General features: G+C 41.6%; 1 pseudogene; it reads right to left on the bottom strand.

The window, feature by feature from the left end:
* Positions 1-20686: 20686 nt before the first annotated feature.
* On the bottom strand, positions 20687-23117 carry LOC142854063 (3 beta-hydroxysteroid dehydrogenase/Delta 5-->4-isomerase type 1-like; annotated as a pseudogene).
* Positions 23118-23528: the final 411 nt, after the last annotated feature.

Raw genomic sequence — 23528 nt, 5'->3', positions numbered from 1 at the left:
GTTGTTGTTTTCTGTCAAAGGTCTTTTTTTACATCTAATTAAATGGTTCTGTGGTTTTTGGCTTTTAGTTTGTGTATATGGTGGGTTACTTTTATTGACTTATATATGTTGAACCATTTCTGCATCTCTGAGATGAAGCCTACTTGATCATGGTGTATGATCTTTTTGATGTGCTCTTTGATTCAGTTTGCAAGTAGTTTATTCAGAATTTTTGCATCTATGTTCATGAAGGAAATTGTTGTGTAATTCTGTTTCTTTGTGGGACTTTATAGGGTTTGGGTATTCTGTGTTAAAACTATCTGACTCTGGGCTCTTATTTGGTTGGGAGACTTTTGATAGTAGCTTCTATTTCATTAGAGGTTATGGGTCTGTTTAAATTGTTTATCTTATCTTATGTACTGAGAAAATTCTTTTTCTTTATTTTTTCCAATTTATTGGAGTACAGGAATTTAAAGAATCCTTATAATTCTCAGGATTTCCCTACTGTCTGTTGTTATAATTTTTCAGCTATAATTTTGTTAATTTGGATATTCTCTCTGCCTTTTGTTTAATATGTGTAAGGATTTATTAATATTGTAGCTTTTCTCAAAGAACCAACTCTATGTTTCTTGGATTCTTGTAGTTTTTGTTTCTCTTTTATTTATTTCAACCCCGAGTTTGCTTATTTCTTGCTACCCCTGTTAGGTATTTTTTCTTTTTGCTCTAGAGTTCTCAGGTGTGCTTTAACTTACTAGTGTGATATTCTTTTTTTTTTTTTTAAAAAAGGCAGTTAGTGCCATGAAAGTGCTTTCCAGAATGGTTTCATTGTATCCCTTATATTTGGATATGTTGTGTTTTCATTTCACTCAATTCTAAAATTTTTAAATTTCTCTCTTTTTTTTTCTGTCTTGTTTTTCATACAGTAGAGAGTTGTTTGCTTCCTTGAATTTGTAAGCTTTCTGTTGTTGTTGATAGCCAGTTTTACTATGTGGTGGTCAGACAGGATACAGGGTGTTATTTTTAAAAAAAATTTGTATCTGTTGAGACTTCTTTTTTGTTCACGTATGCCGTCAATTTTGGAGAAAATTCCAGGAGGTGCTGAGAAGAAGGTACATTCTTTTGTGTTTGGATGAAATGTTCTGAAATATCTCTTTGGTTTCTATTTGGTTTCTAAGGTTAGTTGACTGAGCATTTCACTGTTTAATTTTTGTCTGGACAATTTGTCTGTGGGTGAGGGTAGGTTATTGAAGTCTCCCAGTATCAGAGTGTAAGGTTCAGTATGTGACTCAAGCTGTAGTAATGTTCATTTTGAACTTGGGTTCCTATGCGCTTAGATGTTAAGAACTGTAGTCTCCTCTTGGTGGATTTTCCTTTGATGAGTATGCCATGTATTTCATTCTATCTTATGGTTAGTTGTGGTTTCAGGTCTATTTTGTTATCTATTAAAATGAGAATACCAGTTTGCCTCTTAGGGTCATTTTCTTGGAATATCCTGTTCTATCCTTTTATCATGAAGTGATGTCTGGCTTTGATACAAAGACGTGTTTCTTGAATCAGCAGAAAAAGAACAATAGATTTTCATATCCATTCTCCTAGTCTGTGTCTCTTTCTTGAGTGATATCATTAAGCAGTGTTTGTTGATTTCTGTGTTTTTTTTTTTTTTTTTTTTTTTTGGTGATGTTTTGTGGCTTCCCCTCTTTTGTTTTGCTGTTCTGGAATTATTTATTCCTTGTATTTTCTTTGGTGTAGTTAAACTCCTTGGGTTGGGGTTTTTCTTCTATCACATTCTACAGGGCTCAATTTATAGTAGATATTGCTTAAATATTATGGTTTTATCATGTAATATCTTGTTTTCTTCATTGATGGCAATTGAAAGTTTTCTGGGTATGATGGATGGGCTGACATCTCTGGTCTTTTAGAAACTCTATAACATCTGTCTGGGCTCATCTGGCTTTTAGATTCCCATTGAGACATAAGGTGTTCTAAACAGAGACTGTGCTTTTTTTCCCTGACCACCCAGACCTGAATAATCACACAAAACGATACTAATTACAATACTGTTTGACCAATGGCTCAGGTGTATTCCTTGATAGCTCTTACATCTTAAATTAAATTTCTATTAATCTGTGTATTGCCACGAGGTTCTGGTTTACCGGTAAGGCTGGCTATTTTCTCTTTCGACAGCTACATTGCATCTCCTGATTCTACCTTATTTTCCCTGCCTTTAGGGAGAAAGAGAGTCACAAATGACAAGGCTAGCCATTTTGGCACGAAACTACTCTTTTCTGGAATGTTTGACTATTGGTATTCTATATAAACTAGACATGCAAGATCTACAGAAAAATTACTGCTGAACTTGCCAGAACTGCACAGACAGCACGGAAGCTGCTCAGACAGGTTTGGAATGCAGCAGGAAGCTGTGCAGACAGGTTTGAAATGCAGCATGCAGCAGGGAGCTGCACAGACAGGTTTGGAATGCAGCAGAAAGCTGTACAGAAAGGTTTGGAAAGCAGCAGGGAGCTACACAGACGGGTTTGGAATGTGGCAGAAAACTGAACTCTAGAATTCCCCAGACTAAATGTGCTAGTAGAAAAGGCTTCTACCACATTCTGGTGAAAGGAAGTATGTGAGTTGAATTAAGAATTCTAGGATTTCACTAGTTGAGCATAGACATATTTGTAACTTTGGAGAAATCTTTTTGGGTGTCTTTTAATTCTCTTTTGATTTGATGCAGTGAAACACAAACAAGTGACTTCCTCCTACAAATTGGCGCCCATGTAGCCAACTAAAATCCACATAAAAACCTGAGAAAGCTTAAAAATTAATTCTAGACACAAAAGAACAGAGTTAAGCACAGTTTGCTAGTGGCATTTTCTTGAATGGGCTTTGTTTGCTAGAAGCAAGCAGAGGCATGGCTCCTTTAAGGGAAGTTTACTTGATTCAGTGGTAGCAGGGAAAAAGCTGCACTGTTTTAAAATGCCCTGCTGGCATGATCTCTGATTCTTTCAGGCAGGAGATCTGGATACAGAGCATTTGGATGGGGATTGTGAGCACTCTACTGCAGCTTGCTTCAGGGCAATGTGGACCAGCTGTGTGCCTGAAACTGGGGCAGTGTGTATGACTCTCAGAGCAGTGAGCAGCTCTGCCATGTTGGAATGGGCATGGTAAGAAGGAAGTACTGTATGTAGCCTAGAAATGTCACAGCTTAGATTATTAAGCACTTAGCATTTTGAAAAGTACTTCTGGTCAGAAAATAATTACAGATATATTATAAAGACAAGTCCAGGACTGGAGAGATGGCTCAGTGGTTAGGATCACTGACTACTCTTCCAGAGGTCCTGAGTTCAATTCCCAACAACCACATGGTGACTCACAACTACCTACAATGAGATCTGGTGCCCTCTTCTGGACACAGGCAGGATACTGTATAAATAAATAAATAAATCTCAAAAAAAGACAAATCCAGATGAATCATAATGTTGGATAAATTTACATAGGTTTGGAAGAGAGAAGAAAAAGAGTATAGAGAGCCATAAAATAAAGTTAATGCTTTAAAACACAGGGTAAAGACTTAAAAGAGACAGAGTACAGACAGTCATATATTAAAAGGAGTAAATAAAAATAAGCCATGTAAAGATGGAAAAGTCACAGAGAGTCTAGATTATGTATATTATAATATCTTCAAATTTTTTGACTGTAAAGGAGCTAAGTACAGAGAGATATTTCATTGTATGGGCTGCTAAGTTAAACCAACATAAAGGTGTCTTGATTCCAAAGTTTGAGCCTAAGGATATGTTGCTTTGGAAAAGAGGTTCTTCTTTTGTTTTCAGAGAAGATGAGAACATGTGTGTTGCTTTCAGACATGGTTTGATAGACCATGCCCTCCTGAAAGGTTGTCGTGAACACCCTCAAAAAATTACTTTACCCATTTGCTGACTGAGATGAACCTAGTACACAGGATACACCATGAAAGACCTGATTAACAGTGCCCCCAAATGGCAGGAAGCAGTATGGACAGAACTATATCCATAATCCCAAATATTGTTTATAATTGTTTGTTTACATTTAAAGGGGATATGCAATAGAGATGAATAATTTGCATTGGTATGGATCTTGGTTTATTGATATAAATTTAAGGTTAATTTTGATATATGAGCATGTATTTCTGATCTTGATTAAGGTATGCATTTGTGTAGCTCATTTAAAAATGTAGTGTATAATTAAGAAATATAAATTAATAGATACTCATGTATAATAGTCAGGCTTGTAGCCATGCTACTTAGATTTTCTAGATGTATAGAGATATATTTTAGTTGGATAGGTATTCTTTAAATCTTTCAGAGACCTTTAGAATATGGCATTTGAAATATTTAAAAAATTAAAACTTTGCATGACAGTGAGACACATCTAATTCTGGCAGCAGCAACTACTTCAAGAAGATGATGGGCATCAAAAAGTCTCCTTATGGAGTTTGCTCCCTATTTGGGCAAGAAACTGCTCTTACCTAGACTGCTTAACTGGACATTCCAAACCCACAGGGAAATGACTGATGAACTTGCCTAAAGGTGAGATGGTTCTTTGGGATTCCTGCTTCATGAAAGAGTCTGCCAGACATTCTGCAGGACACAGAAGAAAGTGACTGACAAATTGCTAATATAGGTGGAACTGTCTTTGAAATTTCCTGCTTTGTGGAAAAGTCTGCTAGATACTATGGGCCTGTGGGCTGAATATTGGATGCCCCAATAGTACAGAAGAACTTTGGGTGACAGTCCAGGTATTGAGATGTCTCTGTCAATCGTAGAATTTTGGAAGTTGCTCACAATGTACTTCCTGTTTACTTAGGTAATATTATAACCTTCTGGAGTCTTTGATGGAGTTAATGAATTTATAGTTATAGTTTTCCTTAGTTATGATAAAAGATAAAGTAGATATAAGTATTGTAACTGTAATTCATGTTTGATACCTGTTTTGGTATATGTAATTTTACTGTGTTAAAATTAAAACCTTCCTTTTTTATTTAAACAGAAAAGGGGAAATGGTATGGGAGTTCCTTCTGTCTATGTGTTGCTTTTATTGGTTAATGAATAAAGAAACTGCCTTGGCCTATAGATAGGGCAGAACTTAAGTAGATGGGGAAAAATAGACTGAATGCTGGGAGAAAGAAGGTGGAGAGGGAGACACCATGGAGCTGCTACCAGAGTAAGACATGCTGACACTTTGCCAGTAGGCCATGACCTCATGGTGATGTACAGATTGATAAAAATTGGTTAAATTAATATGTAAGAGTTAGCATTAAGAATCTAGAGCTAATGGGCCTAGCAATGATTTAATTAATACAGTTTCTGTGTGATTATTTCAAGTCTAAGCTAGCTGGGTGGCTGGGATGAGCAAGCAACTCCCTCTTACACATGTGGGTCCCAGGGACAGAATTCAGGTTACCAGGTCTGGCAACAGGTACCTTACCCACTGAGCCATTACTTTGGAGTAGCCTGAATGGTTATTTTAGCAAATAGGGATGGGGATTCCTTAGGATCTGTTAGTTAATTGCCTCTTTTCTTTCTTGGGCATGAAGTACAAACCATAAAATTTATAAATTCCTAAGGAAATGGAAAATATGAACATACATTATAGGGTTTCTGATACATTGCCTGTGGGCTACTGGAGGCTTTGTTTCACATATGCTTTCCAAATGGGGAGGTCATAAATAATGTCTGTGTGGTCCCTTTGTTTGATTTTCACTAACAGGCAAGAAGAGGCCTGGGAGACAGGCCTGGGAGACGTGCCTACCTATCCTTCTGTCTGTCCTCTGACTGTTTGCCTTACTCCCTGCCTCTCTGACCTCCATTCCCTACTCATCTCACTAACCAGAAAATTCTCCACGTTACTCCTCCTCAGCTTTCCTTGAGAATCTGGATCCTTCCACTCCCTCTGCTCTGGTGGCTGAGGGTATACAGCCTGCCAACTCAGGATGGGTAGTCTGGTGGTTTTCCCTTCAGAGTCCCCAGTGACTTACAGGTTTTAGTTCACTGCGGCCAGTCTGAGCTTTCAAAGTCAGCACCTCTGACTCACAGCACATTCCAACGTGCTTCCATTTGCTGCTGCCCCTGTGGGATGCAGGCAGGATTTACTCAGTCTGCCTACATCTGGTGTCCTGCTTGTCCCAGGAGTTTTCTAGGTAAATGAACACAGACTGGAGACCATGATCTTTGTAGGTAGTTTGATGCTGTAATTTTATTCGCAACACGCTCCACAGCACAGGACAAGTTATCTGAACAAGGCAGGGTACGTATCCATACAAGGTTCCATAATGTCCTGAATAAATTATTAGCTGTGATAGAGCTATCTCATGGTTCAGATCTCTATCTCATTTATAGTCCTGGAGGAGAGTTCACTCCATAAATATATGGTGCAGCCAGGTGCAGGGCTTGCAATCCAATTCCGTGTAAGGGTGAAAATGGCTTCTGTGTTCCCTGGCAGTCATCAGTCCAGATCCTGGACAGCGAGAAATTTCACAACATCTAGCTTTTGATATTTGACCCGGGGGAGGGTAGCATGAAGTAGGGTCAGACACAAGTCCTGCGTCAGTTCCAAGGTTCTCTTCATATGTTAGCCATTGGTTATACTTTTACTCTTTTTGTTTCTTTTGAGTTTTCGAGACAGGGTTTCCCTGTAGATTTTAGAATCTGTCCAGGAACTAGCTCTTTCAGACCAGGCTGACCTTGAACTCATAGATATCCATCTGCCTCTGCCTCCTGAGTGCTGGGATTAAAGGCATGTGCCACCACTGCCAAGCTTTGGTTAACATTTTAAAGCAGTGAAGACTCAGAGTTTAAGCATGTTATCATAACCTTCATGGAACCTAAGAGGGAAGGGGAAGTGTCTAGGAAGTGAGCAGGGCAGAGATGTGTATCAACAGAGTGTGGTCTTGATTGAGGCTCTGATTTTCTGGGTGTCTGTGTCCCCACTGTGATGTTCAGTGGCTGCAAATGAGTTTCAAACTCATCATCACCTGGGAAACATGTAGAATTCAATGCAGGAGTACTAGGCAGTCCTATAGGTGTTAACATTCAGCCCTCCAGTCAAGGAGGCCACTGATATCAGGGAAAGGGCTGAATCCTTTCCTTTTCTGTCTCTCTCTTGAAAATGCCTCTCCCCACATCTCCCCTTCCCCTTCTGTCTGTCCCCCCTTCTCTCTCTCTCTCTCTCTCTCTCTCTCTCTCTCTCTCCTCTGCTTTTCTCCTCTTCTCCTTTCCCCCTCCATAACCCACTAAATAAATATTCAACCTCACTCTGCATGGTGTGCCTATCCATATCTCTGTCTCTAGCCTGCTGCCTCATGTTTCCCTGCCTGGAACCGGCCTCCTTTGGAGACCTGCAATGTTGTCTTGTGGCATGCCCATCTGTCTGTCTCTCCTCATGGCCTGCTGCAGCCACTCAGGGAACTGGGTATTTTTTTTTCTACAACAACCACGTGTTCCATATACCTGAGCACAATTTCTACAGAGCAATTTCAACTTAACTATTTCTCCAAATATGAGAAATTGACCACTAAGCTCCTGGCAATCTTCTGTTGTTCCTAGAAATGGGGGACAGCCTCCAACCATGGACGATTGCACCCTTTGCTGACATTAATTTTTGGATTGCTTCACTTATCTAAAATGTTATTTGGACAGCCTGGGGTCAGCCCTCCCATGCTAGCACTGCATACACTCTATGGTGCATTCAACAGGATGCCCAGGGTTCCTTGGGTTTTCTTTCTTTTTTTCTTTTTCTCCCCCCTCCCCCGTATTGCTTGTTTTTGCTTTTGTTTTGGTAAAGGCTTCTCAGAGTGGCCTTTGGCCTCTCTGGCTTCCACCAGAAGGCAGGAGACATTCTCCCACAGGTCCTGTGATGTTCATGGTGATTCACACCCTGCCTATAGTGGAGAGACATCTCACTGTGGGTCTTGTGATGTCAGTTTTTCACGGGTTTTCACAGTATCAGCTCTGGGTAGCAAGCCATCCATACCCACTCTGGTAAGGATGCCTTTTAGAGGTCCTGAAACCACAGGCCTTAATCCCCTACTTCTTCAGCTCCTACACTTACACTGCTGGTGTCCCACTGGCTATACTCTCATGGGAGCTTTCTAACTACTGTCAACGCACAGGCAAATGGAAGGAGTTTCCTCAAACTGCCTCTGCCACCACTACTGCTACCAATAAGAGTGGTTGGATCGGTGAGGTGGCTGTTTTCAATTCCAGCCTTTCACTTTCTACCATGGCTTGTGGCATTGCAGCTCAGCAACAGGGCAGATCATGCTTCTAGCTCTTTCTTATTATTAAGCTTAAAATCCCTGCAGCTCAAAAATTGTGGCTTTTCCATGCAACATGTGACTGCTGCCATTTTGACTGAGGTCAGTTGACCTTACCACCATCTTATCTAAGGTCCGGTGACTTTGCAACCATCTTGGCTGAGAGCCAGGTCAGGTGACCAAGTTCTGCCATCTTTACTGAGGTGTATATCCTGCCTGGTTCCCCAGTGTTAGCTCTGTTACATGGGTGACCTTACCATCATCTTAAGTGAGGTCAGGTGACTTCACCGCCATCTTAACTGAGAGCCAGGTCAGGTGACCAAGTCCTGCCATCATTACTGAGGTATACCCTGCCTGGTCCCCCATTTACTTATGATTTTGTCTCTAAATTGCTCTTGTTGACTCTGTTGCATGTGTGTTTTGTGCAGTGGCATGTCTTTGGTAGGGCCTACCAAGAGCATCCACTTTACCCAATTCCTGCTAACTCTGTGTGTATGTATGTGTGTTCATACATGTGACTTAAATGAGCCTATGATTACTATTAAATGTTAGAGTTGTCTGTTCTTTGCATTTCATTTCAGACTACAACAACAACAAGTCTCATGTTTTTAACTGGTATGTACTTGTAAGTCCCTTACAAAAATACTTTATATTTAATCCAACCCTCATATACAATCTATTAAGATGTCCTCTACTACTGCCAGTTCTGCCATTAACCTTCTATTGCAAGCAACTTTTTCTTCTTTCTGTCTTTTTATGAGTATAAATATTACCTGTTAAGTTAAAAGCCAGTATAGGCAAGCTCAGACACAGCTCTCCAGCAGGTTCTATACTGTAGTTATACCTGATAAACAGCCCTCAACTGCCTAGAGATCTGGGAAATATGCCATTTAAATATTTAATTATTGGCCGGGCGGTGGTGGCGCACGCCTTTAATCCCAGCACTTGGAAGGCAGAGACAGGTGGATCTCTGTGAGTTCGAGGCCAGCCTGGTCTACAAGAGCTAGTTCCAGGACAGGAACCAAAAGCTACAGAAAAACCCTGTCTCGAAAAATCAAAAAAAAATTTAATTATTAAAAAAAAACTTTTCATAACAAAAAGAAACAGGTTGGCTCCTAGCAGCACTCTACCTCCTCCAAAGAAGACAGAAGACAAATGGACACACAGCAACATCTATCTGCAATTTGCTCAACTGCCAAGCACTGACCACTGGGGAAAACTGCCTTTCATCTAAACTAAAGATCTCCAGACATGAATAGAATCGCTGGAATCGATAGCTTACCTACTCAGGTCAAGATAGGCTTGTCTTCCTACAGATTTTTAGCCCACAGGATCTTCTGGAGCCTGGCAGGCCTTGTGCTAAACAGGAAAAGGCAAATATGGCCTTCAGCAACCATGGAGGACCCTGAAGAGTTGCTCTAGGTGACAACCAAGTAAGTTCTCTGTCATTTTAAATCAATAACTCAAGTAAAATTGTATCCTTCTCAAAAATCTCTGATGCAGTTTGGCAGCTGAGAGGTTTTGTTAGTTTAAATGGGCAACCTCCGCAAACAAATTTCAGCAAAATAAAAATACAAAAGAGGACTTACAAGTTATAAAGGTGTGAGCACAAATACGTTATCAAATTTCTCTCTCATGTTGCTTTCCATAGTCTTAGAAATACTTTTCATTGTGCAAAAATATCTGTCACAGTCATTCTGACATAAATATGCTACTGTTTATAGAATGTATATGTCTAAAATTTGTTTTTCAGAAACCTAAAAATTCTTGTAAGTTCCAGGGAGTGGAATTGAAGGATCCACCTTAAACAGGTCAGATACAGCCCCCTCAATTCCGTGGTCCTAATTCTTTTTCCATAAACTTAACTTTGTCTTCTGTTCTCCCAATACCTTAAACAAACACCAGACATTCCCATACCACAAGCACTGGACAGGAGCAAAGAGACCAGCTATGCCAGGATGTGACTTGCACCCAGCCTTCTCAGGTTCCCCCCCAAAGATGATGCCCACAAACAAGCAGGAAGCAGTCTTGAGAATCTGCTGCCCCAATTCCTTTAGCCTGTGGTGCCTAACCTCCTGCCTTTTTAGTATAAAAATGAGATGGGAATGTAATGATCTGTCCTATCCCTTTAAGAGACAAGCCACACCCACTCCCTCCCCTGTCTTCAGAAGCAAGCTGATCTTAGCTTCCAGTCTGAGTCCCTTCCTTTTCTATCTCCTTCTTGAAGAGGCAGCTTCTGCCTCTCCCCACTTCTCTTCTCCCTTCAGTCTCTCCCATCTTGCTCTCTCTCTCTCTTTCTCTCTCTCTCTCTGACTCTCTGCTTTCCCCCTTCTACATTCACTATTTCCTCTCCATAATCCACTAAATAAATATCCAACCTCACTCTGCATGGCATGCCTATCCATGTCTTTGTGTCTTCCCTGACCCCACATGGCTCACTGTCTGGGACCAGCCACCTTAGGAGACCTGTGGCATGGTCTCATCGCATGCCCACCTGTCTGTCTCTCTTTGTGGCTTCTGCAGCTACTCGGGGAACTGCACTATCCCTGCCTGGGATTGGCTGTTCACTGCCTGCCACCACATGGCCCACTGCCACTGCTCAGGGCCCTGCAGCATTTCTGCTGCTGCAGCTGCCAGGGATCCACTGCATTTTTACTTTTACCATTATAGCATGCCTAATAGGTCTCTGTCTCTCACCCACTGCATGGCTCCCTGCCTGGGACTGGCGGCCTTAGTGGCCCATTGCCCATTACTACCACTCAGGGACCTGTGGCATTTTAGTTTTACCATAACAGTAAGGCCATAGGGATAGGACTGCCTAAGCCAGTTGGAACATACTGGACATGGAACCCAAGGGTCTTTCTCTATGGATATTGTCTTCTTTTGGTCTTGCCTCCTGCAAATTCAGGCAATACTCATTTTGACCCCAATATAGATTTTTGCACAGTTTTTGGTGCAAAGGTCTCAGGTGTTCTGCTGGAGTCTAGACAGACCAGTGGGATGATCAGTAAGTTAAAGAACAACCATAGTCAACAGGGAGAGGTCCCCTGAACCAGTAGGCATCTCTGTCTAGTATGCTGGAGATTCCCCAGAGAAGGTAGCCTGAGACAAGAGGAAGTGGTTAAGAAACCACTATAGGAAGTGGGAGGTGCTGCCAGAAGGGCTAGTCATGGAGGAACTAGGCTGGACAAGGTGACCCAGTATGAGGAGCAGGGTCCCAAGAGCCAGTAAAAGAGTCAGCTTCCCCCATTCTTTTCCTCCTTCCATATGCTTCACTCTCCCCTTTTCTCTTATATATAGTATAGTGATTAAATGCTTTGGCTGTAGACTCTCAGTAACCTTCTGTTTCTTAATTCTCCTCATGATTATGCAACTTGCTCATGTTCAACCACACTTTAAATTCATATTTATGTTAAAAGAATTCTGCCTCTTTCCTACTCATGCCAGCTATTTGAATCAGGAGCAGAAGGAGAGAGAGCACGAGCATGGAACTCAGGACCGCAAGGGGTGCACCCACACACTGAGACAATGGGGATGTTCTATTGGGAACTCACCAAGGCCAGCTGGCCTGGGTCTGGAAAAGCCTGGGATAAAACCGGACTCTCTGAACATAGCGGACAATGAGGACTACTGAGAACTCAAGAACAATGGCAATGGGTTTCTGATCCTACTGCACGCACTGGCTTTGTGGGAGCCTAGGCAGTTTGGATGCTCAACTTACTAGACCTGGATGGAGGTGGGGGTTCCTTGGACTTCCCACAGGACAGGGAACCCTGATTGCTTTTCGGGCTGGGGGGAGACTTAATTGGGGGAGGGGGAGGGAAATGGGAGGCGGTGGCGGGGAAGAGACAGAAATCTTTAATAAATAAATAAATTAAAAAAAAAGAAAAAAATCCAAAAACAAATAAAATAAAATAATGAAATCTTAAAAAAAAATAAATGAGTTTTGACTTTCAAAAAAAAAATCTTTGTGTTCTGTACCTTATTTTTCTCTTTATTCACTCTTAGTTGCCTACCTGATCAGACACTGTTGATATATAGGTGAAATAGGGCATACCCCATCAACACAGAAAAGAGCTGAATGACACTCACCAATGGCATTTATGAGGGCAGTGCCCTCAACTATGGAGCACACATGGAGGTGGTGAACTGAGAAGCTTTGTATAGTGAGTGAGTAGGGAGCTGAGAAGTGTTAGCAGAATACACGCCTGCTCCTTCTCCTGTTGATAAATTGATATAAACTGTTTATACATATTGGGAGCCAAATCTAAGAGCATGACTCCTCCAATTTCAGACACAAGCATTTATCTCAAACGTCCTTCAGGAGCCCTTCCCTGGACAGACTCCCTCTCTCTCACCCCTGTGATGAGGAGAAAATAGAACAGAAAACAATTAAAGGTATTCAAGCTATTGAGCCCCCCAGAACAGAGTGTAAGAACAGCTCGAGCAATCATTGCCAAAAGAGGTTATTGCTTGTCTCATGGTATAAAGATAACTACGGGGGGGCGGGGGCGGGGGAGCAATACACAGGAAGCTCAGTCATGGAACCAGAAACTTTCCTAGAAGACACAGGATTAGTTACTTTGTAATTCTGTCAGGAGACTTCACTGCCAAAGCAATTTACAAAAGAAAACATTTAATTGGACTCACGTTTTGTTTCCCTGGTTTGGAGATCTGGATTGCAGCAGGCACAGCAGAGAGAGCTCCCTTCTAGATCTGAAAGAGGAAGTAGAGGTTGCTCTAGGAGCAGCAGCTGCTCAAATTCCACCCTCAGAGACACCTCCTCAAAGAAGCCACATACCCTACTACTCCCTTATCAAAATTTCTACCAATGGGGACCAAGGATTCAAGCATGTGAGCCTGTGGAACTGTTCTCATCCAAAGTCATCAAAGCTGTCAGGCTTCAGCACGACTGTTTCAACAGAGTCTCTCTAATCAGTAATACCGGGGTCTTATTTGAGATTACGTTTGCTTTCTCTCTCACGTGGGCTACTCTCGTCCTTCCTGCTGGGTAATGTAAGCCCCTGATTTGATGATGTTTCTTTGCCACTTCTCTCTACTTGGCTACTTTTTATTTGTAATTTTACTCTTGCTAGCTCTATAGAAAACCACTCATTTAATACTGAAAGAGCATTTCACTATATGGAACATAATTGATGTAATTGTCAAAATCAACAAGATAATGTTTCTGTTTTTGAAGATGTTATTATAAAAAAAAGCAAAAGGGGAAAATGAAGAGTTAATGAAAGGAGTATGTCTGACAATTGCCACTGTGCGGCTGAGCTGGGAACTTGACAAGTGAGCTGGGGGTGTAATGTGATGATTAAAGCCTCACCCCATGGAAGCTTGGCTTTCATTCCCAACGGGTAGGAAAACAATGGGAGCAACTGACTTTTTAAAACTTCAACAAAGGGTTAACATGTAAAGATTTATTGGCTCTCTGTATTTTTTCTTCTGCTTTTTCCTGATTGCAGAGTTCACTGTTCATGTTTACTTGGGAACTTCTTTATCTTAGCTGGCTCGAGCTCAGTGTGACATCTTGCAATTATCAGACTTTTATAGGAGAAATCAATGTGTGAAACAAAAAACATTTAACGAAATCGAAGCAGCAGCAAGGTTTGCCTAAGGAATTGCAATAGGCAAAACTTTTATAGTTATCAGGGTCCGATGCTAGCCCAGACCCTCAATTATTTCTCTCGACCAGACCCCAACATAAACTATCTCTCTCTGGACTGGGGTGGAGGCACGGGAATAAAGACACAACTCACATGGTTTTATCGGGAGGGAGATTCTCAGTGGTCCCTCATGAAGTCCTGAGTTCACATCCTGAAGAATTCCTCTCACTTTATTCTCCAAACAGTCTTTATACCAAAACTTAACTTAGGGGAAATATATTAGCGTTCTGTCTCCTAGGTAACCAGGTGAATGGCTTTCAGTCACATCCACAACTACCTGCCTGCTGTTGCTGTGTATGCTAGCTGTCACATAGGGTTTTTTTTTGTTTTTGTTTTTGTTTTTGTTTTTTTTTTTTTCGAGACAGGGTTTCTCTGTGGTTTTGGAGCCTGTCCTGGAACTAGCTCTTGTAGACCAGGCTGGTCTCGAACTCACAGAGATTCGCCTGCCTCTGCCTCCTGAGTGCTGGGATTAAAGGCGTGCACCACCACCGCCCGGCTGTCACATAGGTTTGAATTAGCATTTCTATCAGGCATCCTCCAAATTACAAAGAATGAGCAACAACATTCTGACCTTTTGTTAGGCTGCGACAGCTTGTCTGGTAGGCTACGTGTCCATCCTCAGGTTGGGCCTATGGCTTTAGAGCCTGGCTGCCACACCATATAGAAATATTGGCCTACAATCCAGTCTCTCTTATTAATTTTAATAAAACCTGTGCTTCTGCAACAGGATAGAATGATCATGCCTGGCTTGGGCAAAGTCCTCTTCATTTACCCAATTTTTTCCATCTTTGGAACAGGCATTCATATATGTGAGCTCCTTTCCTAGGCATCTGGGGAGAAGAAGCTTCAAACCCATCATTGACTGCTGATCTCTGAGAAGAAAAGAGAACCACCAGAGTTGAGAATGCTTCTTCAGCTAGTTTATGCAGCTCTTAAATCTTTTACATTGTATCAAAATCTAAAATTCTTAACATATGTATTAACTCCCAACATTTACAGGGTGTGTCAAACTTTTCTTGGCAATGGAAAGGTCAATATCAAAATTCTTAGCACTGTTGGTCAATACCAACATTCCAAATATCTTTATCAGTACCGTAATTCTCAGTATTGTCAGTCAATACCAACTTTTCCAAGTATCTTTGCCAGTACCAGATTATTTTTCTGACCTTTGAATCGAGAAAATACAATTGTCCAAGAATTAGCAATACCCTTTTGGGTCTATGTACGAAAGATGCTCAACCATACCATAAGGACACGTGCCCAACTATGTTCACAGGAGTATTACTTTATCATAGCCAGGATCTGAAAACAAACCTAAATACACCTCTTCTATATATATGATAAGTGAGCTATATTATTCTACACAATAGCTGCAAATATCATAAAAATATCTTTGAGTAACTCTAATCACAGAAATGGAAAAACCTGTATAATAAGAACTTTAAATCTTTGAAGAAAGAAATTTAAGACATCAAAAAAATGGAAAGATCTCCTATTCTCTTGCTAAGATAGAGCCAACACTGCAAAATTGACAGTCTTACTGAAATCAATCTACAGATTCAATGCAAATGCCCATTAAAATTATAACAAAATTCTTCATAGACCTTGAAAGAACAATTCTCAACTTTATAAGAAAAAAATAAAAACTCAGGATAACTTAAACAATTTTAAAATCCTATATAATCAAGGAACCTCTGAATGCATCACAATCTATGACTTTAAAACTTCACTACAGATCCACAGTACTGAAATCAATCCACTTTGGATACGAATTCACATGCCTATAAACAGCAGACTTTTGACAAAGAAGCAAAATTGTGAAATGGAAAACAAACATGTTTAACCTTTTTATTTATATCTAATTGACCTGAAGCTGCAGTTCTCAGAGGCTACCTTATTTCAAACCTGTCTTTCAGTTTCCAGTTGAAGCTGCACCTCACTGGAAGGGGTAGGACACAGGCTCTCTCCACCTGCCAGCCTGCCTTTTCAAGCTCTTGTGGGTGGATTTTTAGCTATCTTTTTTATTTTAACTTGTAATCATAAAATGAAGAGAATTTATGAATCCTTTCCTCTGGGGTGCTGACTATGTGAGGTTAAATTTGTTCTCTAACCTTACTTTTGTCTCCTGCTTGCTCCCCACCCCCCCACAAGTGTGTTAGATTATCTGGCTACTGTGTACACATGGCTCTTCAATCTCAGCAGTAAACTGGTGATCGTTTTGGGCTAAAAGTCATTTTCCTTCACTTTTTCTACCCGTTTATGTAGTATGAGGCGAGCAGGCTGCATCCCACCACCCTGCTAGCTTAACCCCTGAAATAAACACACAGGAATTGTATTAATTAAATTACTGCCTGTCCCATTAGCTCTATTGGCTAACTCTCACATCTTGATTAACCCGTTTATAATAATCTGTTTAGAACCATGTGACTGTGGCTTACTAGCAAGATTCTAACCTATATCCATTTAAGGCCGGAGATTCATGGCATCTGCCTGTCTCTGCCTTCTTCCTTCTAGAATTCAGTTATTTCCTCCCTGCCTCTCTAAGTTCCACCCTATCAAAAGGCCAAGGCAGTTTCCTTATTCAGCCAAATGAAAGCAATACAAATACAGAAGGATGTTTTAATAGGAGTGGCCGCCCGCACTGCTAGCGTTATACCCGAAATAATTACACGGAAACTGTATTCTTCTAAACACTGCCTGGCTCATTAGTTCCAGCCTCTTATTGGCTAACTCTTACATATTGATCTAACCCATTTCTAATAATCTCTGTAGCCCACGAGGTGGTTTACCAGGGAAGATCTTAACCTGCGGCTGTGTCGGGTGGGAGAATCATGGCAACTGCCTGACTCAGCTTCTTTCTCCCAGCATTCTGTTCGGTCTACTCAGCCTACCTAATTTTCTGTCTTATCGGGGCCAAGGCAGTTTCTTTATTAACCAATGAAAGTAACACATAGACATATTTACCTCCTCCATCAGAAGGCCCTCCTACACATTTAGCGAATGATAAAAGTTGTAATTCTGCATCTATCATGCTTATAGATCTAATGTGTCTGCCATTGTTTCTGCCCTACTCTTATAATTCCATTTAGATATCAACATATATAACTGAATACTTTTTCCTTATCCCATTTATATAAATTTTTTACAATTTTTTTCTCCCTGATTTAAATTTTGTCCCCCTTTTCTACATTCCTTTAAATTCTGATCTCTATTTCTAAGCGCTCAATACTCACCTATCCACCGATTTTTTTTCTCATGGGCTCCTCATGTCTAGTCAACTTCTTTCTTGTTTTTTAGGGTTTGCAGAACAGCCTCACATCTAGGTCCCATTATGCCAGCTTTTGATGGTAGCCCAGACTTCAATTATTTCTCTCAACTAGACCTCAACATAAATTATCTCTCTCTGGACTGGTGTGGCGGCACAGAAATAAAGATACAACTCACATGGCTTTATCAGGAGGGAGATTCTCATTGGTCCCTCATGAAGTCCTGGGTTCACATCCTAAAGAATTTCTCTAGTTTATTCTCCAAACAGTCTTTATACCAAAACTTAACTTAGGGGAAATACATTAGCATTCTGTCTCCTAGGTAACCAGGTGAATGGCTTTCGGTGACATCCACAACTACCTGTCTGCTGTGTGTGCTAACTATCAAATAGGTTTGAATTAGCATTTCTATCAGGCATCCTCCAAAACAAAGAAGGAGCAATGTAACATGAGAGCCTGCTTGTTGGGGTTTCTATCTTGTCGGGTTCCCACAGTCGTTAGGTCCCATAAGTTATAAAAGAAGGTCTACATAAGTTATAAAACTGATTAGCCCATTAGCTCATGCTTTGTATTAGCTCTTATAACTTATATTAACACATTATTCTTATCTATGTTAACCACATGGCGTGGTGCCTTATTCAACAGGGCAGGTCACATTCTGCATCTTTGGTGTCTGTCCAGGATTGCAGAGAGATCTTCCTTCTTCTCAGAATACTCCTGTTCTCATTGCCCTGCCTCTACTTCCTGTCTGGTTGTCCTGCCTATACTTCCTGCCTGGCTACTGGCCAATCAGCATTTATTTAAAACATAATTGACAGGATACAGAATTGCCCTGCACCATTGGTTCGATTAGTCTTTCGCCCCTATACCCAGGTCGGATGACCAATTTGCATGTCAGGACTGCTACAGACCTCCACCTGAGTCTCCTCTGGCTTCCTCTGCCCAGGCATAGTTCACCATCTCTCAGCTCCTAACATGTGTGCTCGTGCTCCACCTCCCAGGACCAGATAAAACTGTGTTCTGCAAGAGCACCAGCTGTAGGAGGTCCTTCTGTTTATGTGTCACTTTCATTGGTTAATCAATAAAAAAACTGCTTGGCTTGATAGGGCAGAAGAGAGAACTGAATTCTGGGATGAAGAAAGCAGAAGAACAGAGAGAGCCACCATGGAGCCATCAGGTCAGACATGCTGAATCTTTCCAGTAAGCCACGACCTTGTGGTAATATATACAGATTATTAGAAATGGGTTAAATCAAGTTGTGGGACTTAGTCAATAAGAGGCTAGAGATAATGGCCAAGCAGTGTTTTAATTAATACAATTTCTGTGTGATTATTTTGGATGTGCAGTGCTCTGCATGGCAGATTTGGCTGTAACTCAGTAAAAAGCGTTCATGTGCTGCATGCTCATTCTCTCAGAGTTAAAGTGCTGAGTGTGGCTCCTACCTGGAGGCCCCAGAGCTGGCAGAAATGGTATGTCCACCATTTTGAAATTGGAGAGAGGTGGAGCCAACATTCAGAGCAGCCGCAACCAAGCTGCTTAGTATTTTAAAAGCTCTTTAAGACAGTAGAGAATTACAGACAATATAATAATGACAGATTGAGACATAAAAAGTCCCTAAATGGGTCACAATATTGGATAAATGTACAATATTGGATAATTGTAAAAGCCAGGACCTTCTGGCTTTCATGGTTGCCATAGAGAAGTCTGGTGTAAGTCTGATCGGTTTACCTTTATAAGTTACTTGTCCTTTTTTCTTTGCAGCTCTTAATAATCTTTCTTAAATCTGTATGTTTTGTGTTTTGATTATTACATGGCGAGGGGATGGTTTTTTTTTGATCCAGTCTATTTAGTGTTCTGTATGCTTCTTGAATATTCATAGGAATATCTTTCTTTCTGTTGGGAAAGTTTTCTTCCTTACTTTTGTTGAATATACTTTCTGGGCCTTTGAGCTGTAATTCTTCTCCTTCTTCTCTCCCTATTATTATTAGGTTTGGTCTTTTTATTTTTTCCCATATTTCCTGAATGTTTTGTGATGAGAATTTGTTGGATTTGCTGTTTTCTTTGATCTGTTTGTTTATTTTTTCCATGGTGTCTTTAGAATCTGAAATTCTTTCTTCTATCTCTTGTGTTCTATTGGTTATGCATGTTTCTGTAGTGTCTGCTTGTTGACCTATATTTTTCATATCCAGTCGGCCCTTGGTTTGTGTTTTCTTCCTTGCTTCCATTTCAGTTTTCAGTTCTTGAACTGTGTCCATTACCTGTTTGATCATTTTTTTCTTGGTTTCCCAGCGTATCATTTACGTATTTACTCATTTCTTCAAACTTTTTGTTATACTTCTCATCCATTTCTATAAGGGCATTTTTTTACATGCTGTTTAAGGGACTCTAATGCTTTCATAAAGCCAATTTCCACTTCTTCTGGATTAGGGTGTTCAAGTCCTTCTGTTGTAAGATCATTGGGTTCTGGTGTTTTCACATTGTTTTTCAGATTGATCAAAAAATTTTTGCCTTGGTTCCTGCCCATCTCCTCCTACAAATGCTATCCATGGGTCTTCTGAAACAGGATCAGGTTCACTTGCTGGCCAGAAACCTCGCTGACAAAAGGCCTACATTTCTGCAGGCAGGCTACCAAAGCAAAGGAACCCCCGCCACCCTTTTCCCACATTACCTGTCCCAGCGCCCAAACAGGTTGAGCTGGCTGATCCTGCGGCCCCACAGAAGGGAGGAAGAAGGGAGGATGTTCATGGGTGCAAGCTGGAATGGGCTAGGGAGAGAGAGGTCCTAGCAGAGGGGAGCAGCCCCAGCAGAGGGGAGCAGCCCCTGCAGAATGATCAGGGAGTCAAGGGGGTCTGGGAATCTCCCTGTTCCATTTACTGGCTCTTGCTGCAGGTCAAGAAAACACTCACCACTCAGATGGGTCTTCTGGAACAGGACCAGGTTCCCAGTTCATCAGCGACCTCACTGACAAAGGGCCTACCCCAACCCCTGCCACTTTTTGCCTCCAGAACCCATCCCAGCACTCAAACAGACTCCCTAAGTCCATTCTTGAGAACCTTTATGAGACTCTAGTGGATCCACACTACAGTATGCTTTTCCACATGACTTGGTAACTTTTCTTAGTACAGCATGTCCATCTTGCTTCTCTCTGAATCTGCTCATAACTCCAGATTCCGTCCTTCCTCTTGTCATCTTCCTCTCTGTGTTAGGTAGTTTCATCAATCTCTTCCTGTTCAGCTACTGACCAATCAGCTTTTCACTTACAATGAGAGTGATGCGTGTTTGCAGTGTACGAAGATGGTTTCACAGCACCCTGTACTCAACAGTGGAGGCCTGCTCTGTGAGATAGAACCCATGCCTGATACCACACAAATGCCCAAGAACCTGAGGCTAGATAGGCCAGGGACCTAGGAGAAACCAAATATTCTTCTGTTAATGAAACGTGGCAATAAAATGAGCCCTAATGACTTCTGCTATGCTCATAGATCAGTGTCTTGCTCAGCCATCATCAGGGAAGCTTTTTTCTGCAGTGGATGGAAATGAATACAGAGATCCACAGCTGGATCTGAAGCAGACAGAGTGAGAGACCTTGGAACACTCAATCCTAAATGGGTTGTTTTCAACAAGTCCCTCCCTTCAGGACTCAGGGAACTGTGCAGAAGAAGAGGTTGAAAGATGTTAAGAGCCAGAGAGAATGGAAGACATAGGGAAACAAGGCCTTCTAGACACAGCAGGGCTCACACTCATGCGAAGTCATAGACACTATGCAGTAGCCACAGGGCTACACCAGTCTAAGCCTGACTGAGCATCGGTGCTGAGAGTGGAAATAGACAGAGTCCCCTTCCCTAAACCAGAAGTTATCTCCACTTAATAATGGATCACAAAGAAAATAATTGTTTTTTTGGAGTCTCATTGGGTCTACAAAGCACACTGAAGGGCAAGCCTCATGTCCTCCAGTAGTTAACCAACACAAAACAAACTCAGTGGTACTTTTGGAGTTGTTTCTTTAAAACTTTACAGATCTTTTGTTTACATGCTATGACTTCCAATTTTGTTTTCATCTGTGTTCTGTCTGTGCAAATGTGTTGATGAACAGGACAAAGAGGTGACTACTTACAGGAGTGTGGATGCTTCCTGCAGAAGGCTACATTAGAAAGTCTGCACATTCCTGGCATCATGTGAGAACTTTTCTCATAACCAAACACACGATCTCTCCACTCTCTAGTCCTATCTACCCTAGCCCTTCCTCGAGGCCACATGCAATTAGAGTAGAATTGCATACAGTAGATCATATAGAGTGACTGGACACTCAGAGATGGGGCCCATGAATCTTCCTGCCCATTCTTCTGCAAATCCATGTCAATGGTTGACTAGTCCAGGTGGACTGATCTGCATTTAGAAACAGTGAAACTTGGTAAGATGGCTGTTGTTTGGCTCAGAGGATAGCCCTGTACAGCTGAAATAGAGACTGAGAACATCTTCTGACTAGGATCATTTGTTAAGGCAAATGTGGCATCCCAGGTGTTCCTCAAGATTTCTCTTGATTCTGCAGAGTATCACATGTGGGACTGGGTAGGGGATGGAAGCCAGGAAACCTAAGTGGGTTCTATCAGGAAGCAGCAACCCATAATCCGGAGCTCTCCTGTTCCTCTGACTAACTGGCATAGACTACAGGATTCAGAGGGAACACGAAGGCTTTCAAAACTGTTTCCCTGATGAACTATGTTGACTCCTTTCTAAGGAAAGTCAGCTAAGAACAGGAGCTGGTGATGCAGAAGGGTCTTTATCTATCTGTTGTTTCATTGGTTGATTAATAAAGAAAACTGCTTGGCCTGATAGGTCAGAACATAGGTATGCTGGGAAGACAGAACAGAATGTTGGGAGGAAGAAGGCAGTGAAGTAAGGCACGTCAGACATACGCCATGCCTCTTCTCCCCAGTCATATGCAATGGAGCCAGCCGCCAGGTCAGACATGCAGAATTTTTCCCGGTAAGACACCACCTCGTGGTGTTACACAGATTATTAGAAATGGGTTAATCAAGATGTGAGAATTAGCCGATAAGAGGCTAGAACTAATGGGCCAAGCAGTGTTTAAATGAATACAATTTGTGTGTTGTTATTTTGGGGCATAAGCTAGCCAGGTGGCCAGGAGCTGGGTGGCAGGAAGCGGCTCACTGCTCCTCACTACAAGCTGGTACAGCAGGGATAGAGGAGGGCTCCAACTGGAATCGAGGCAGAGGCCCCAGCCCTTGCTCATTGTGTAATTTAAATCATCACATCCTTGGTGAGGAGTTTCATCTGAGATGTAGTAGAACTGTCCTTGAATGTTTGGTGACTTCTTGATGGTCACTGGCAAATGTGTGCTCAGGCTGCAAAGCCCACATATTTTGGGTTGACTGTGGAGAATTTGACAGTAATGTCCAGAATAGCATTATTTTTGAGGGTCCTGATCATTGACTCAGAAAGGAATGAGATTCCCTCCCCAAAAATGTATGTGGGTCTTAAGGCACAAGTATGCAAAGTGCCACCATCTTTCAGGGTGTGCCCATTGGCTGCCAACACTACCTTCTCAGCCATCTTTTTGCTGTATGGCTATGGATCAGACCATTTATTTTCATGTTGTTCTTGCTCATGGCCATTCAGTATTATCTCCTTGTAGGAGCTGGGCCCTGCAACCTCAACCGAGCTGGTGTAGATGAAGGCTGGTACACTAGCCCAAACACAGGCCTCCAACAGCTTCTGGGTATCTAAGCACAGACAACACTCTGTCAGGGTCAAGAAATCACCCAAGGAGTCTACATGATTCCTGTTCCTTTCCACACTAATCCCAGCTCCCTGCTGCATTCTTTGCTTTTTCTGGATCAGCAGGGGCTTGGGCTCATTAGCAATAAAAGAGGAAAATGGTGACATGTGCTATCTGCTCATCATGGTTTCTAGCCTTCCAGCCTTTACAGGTCTTTCTCTGTCTGTCTTTCTGTCTCTCTCTTTCTCTCCCTCCCCCTCTCTCTGATTGTGAACACACACACACACACACACACACACACACTTCTGACAAAGTACTTTGATTCAGAAAAGAACAAAGTATTTCTAGTCTTTGCTTTGTCAATACAGTTTTAAAAATGACAATATGTCATTTTGTTATTGGGAAGCAATTTTTTTCCTTTTCTTTCTTTCTCCTTCCCTCCCTCCTTCCCTTTTTCTATTCCCCTTCCTTCCTTTCTTTCTTTCTTCCTTCCTTTCTTCGTTCCTTTTCTGAGGCAGAGTTTCTATTTGTAGGAGCCTGTCTGAAACTCACTGGGTAGACCATGCTAGCCTAGAACT

The sequence above is a fragment of the Microtus pennsylvanicus genome, chromosome 7, assembly GCF_037038515.1.
Source record: "Microtus pennsylvanicus isolate mMicPen1 chromosome 7, mMicPen1.hap1, whole genome shotgun sequence".
In the NCBI taxonomy this organism is placed as follows: Eukaryota; Metazoa; Chordata; class Mammalia; order Rodentia; family Cricetidae; genus Microtus; species Microtus pennsylvanicus.
Note: the sequence above shows the minus strand (reverse complement) of the source record. Positions and strands in the feature narration are given on the sequence as shown.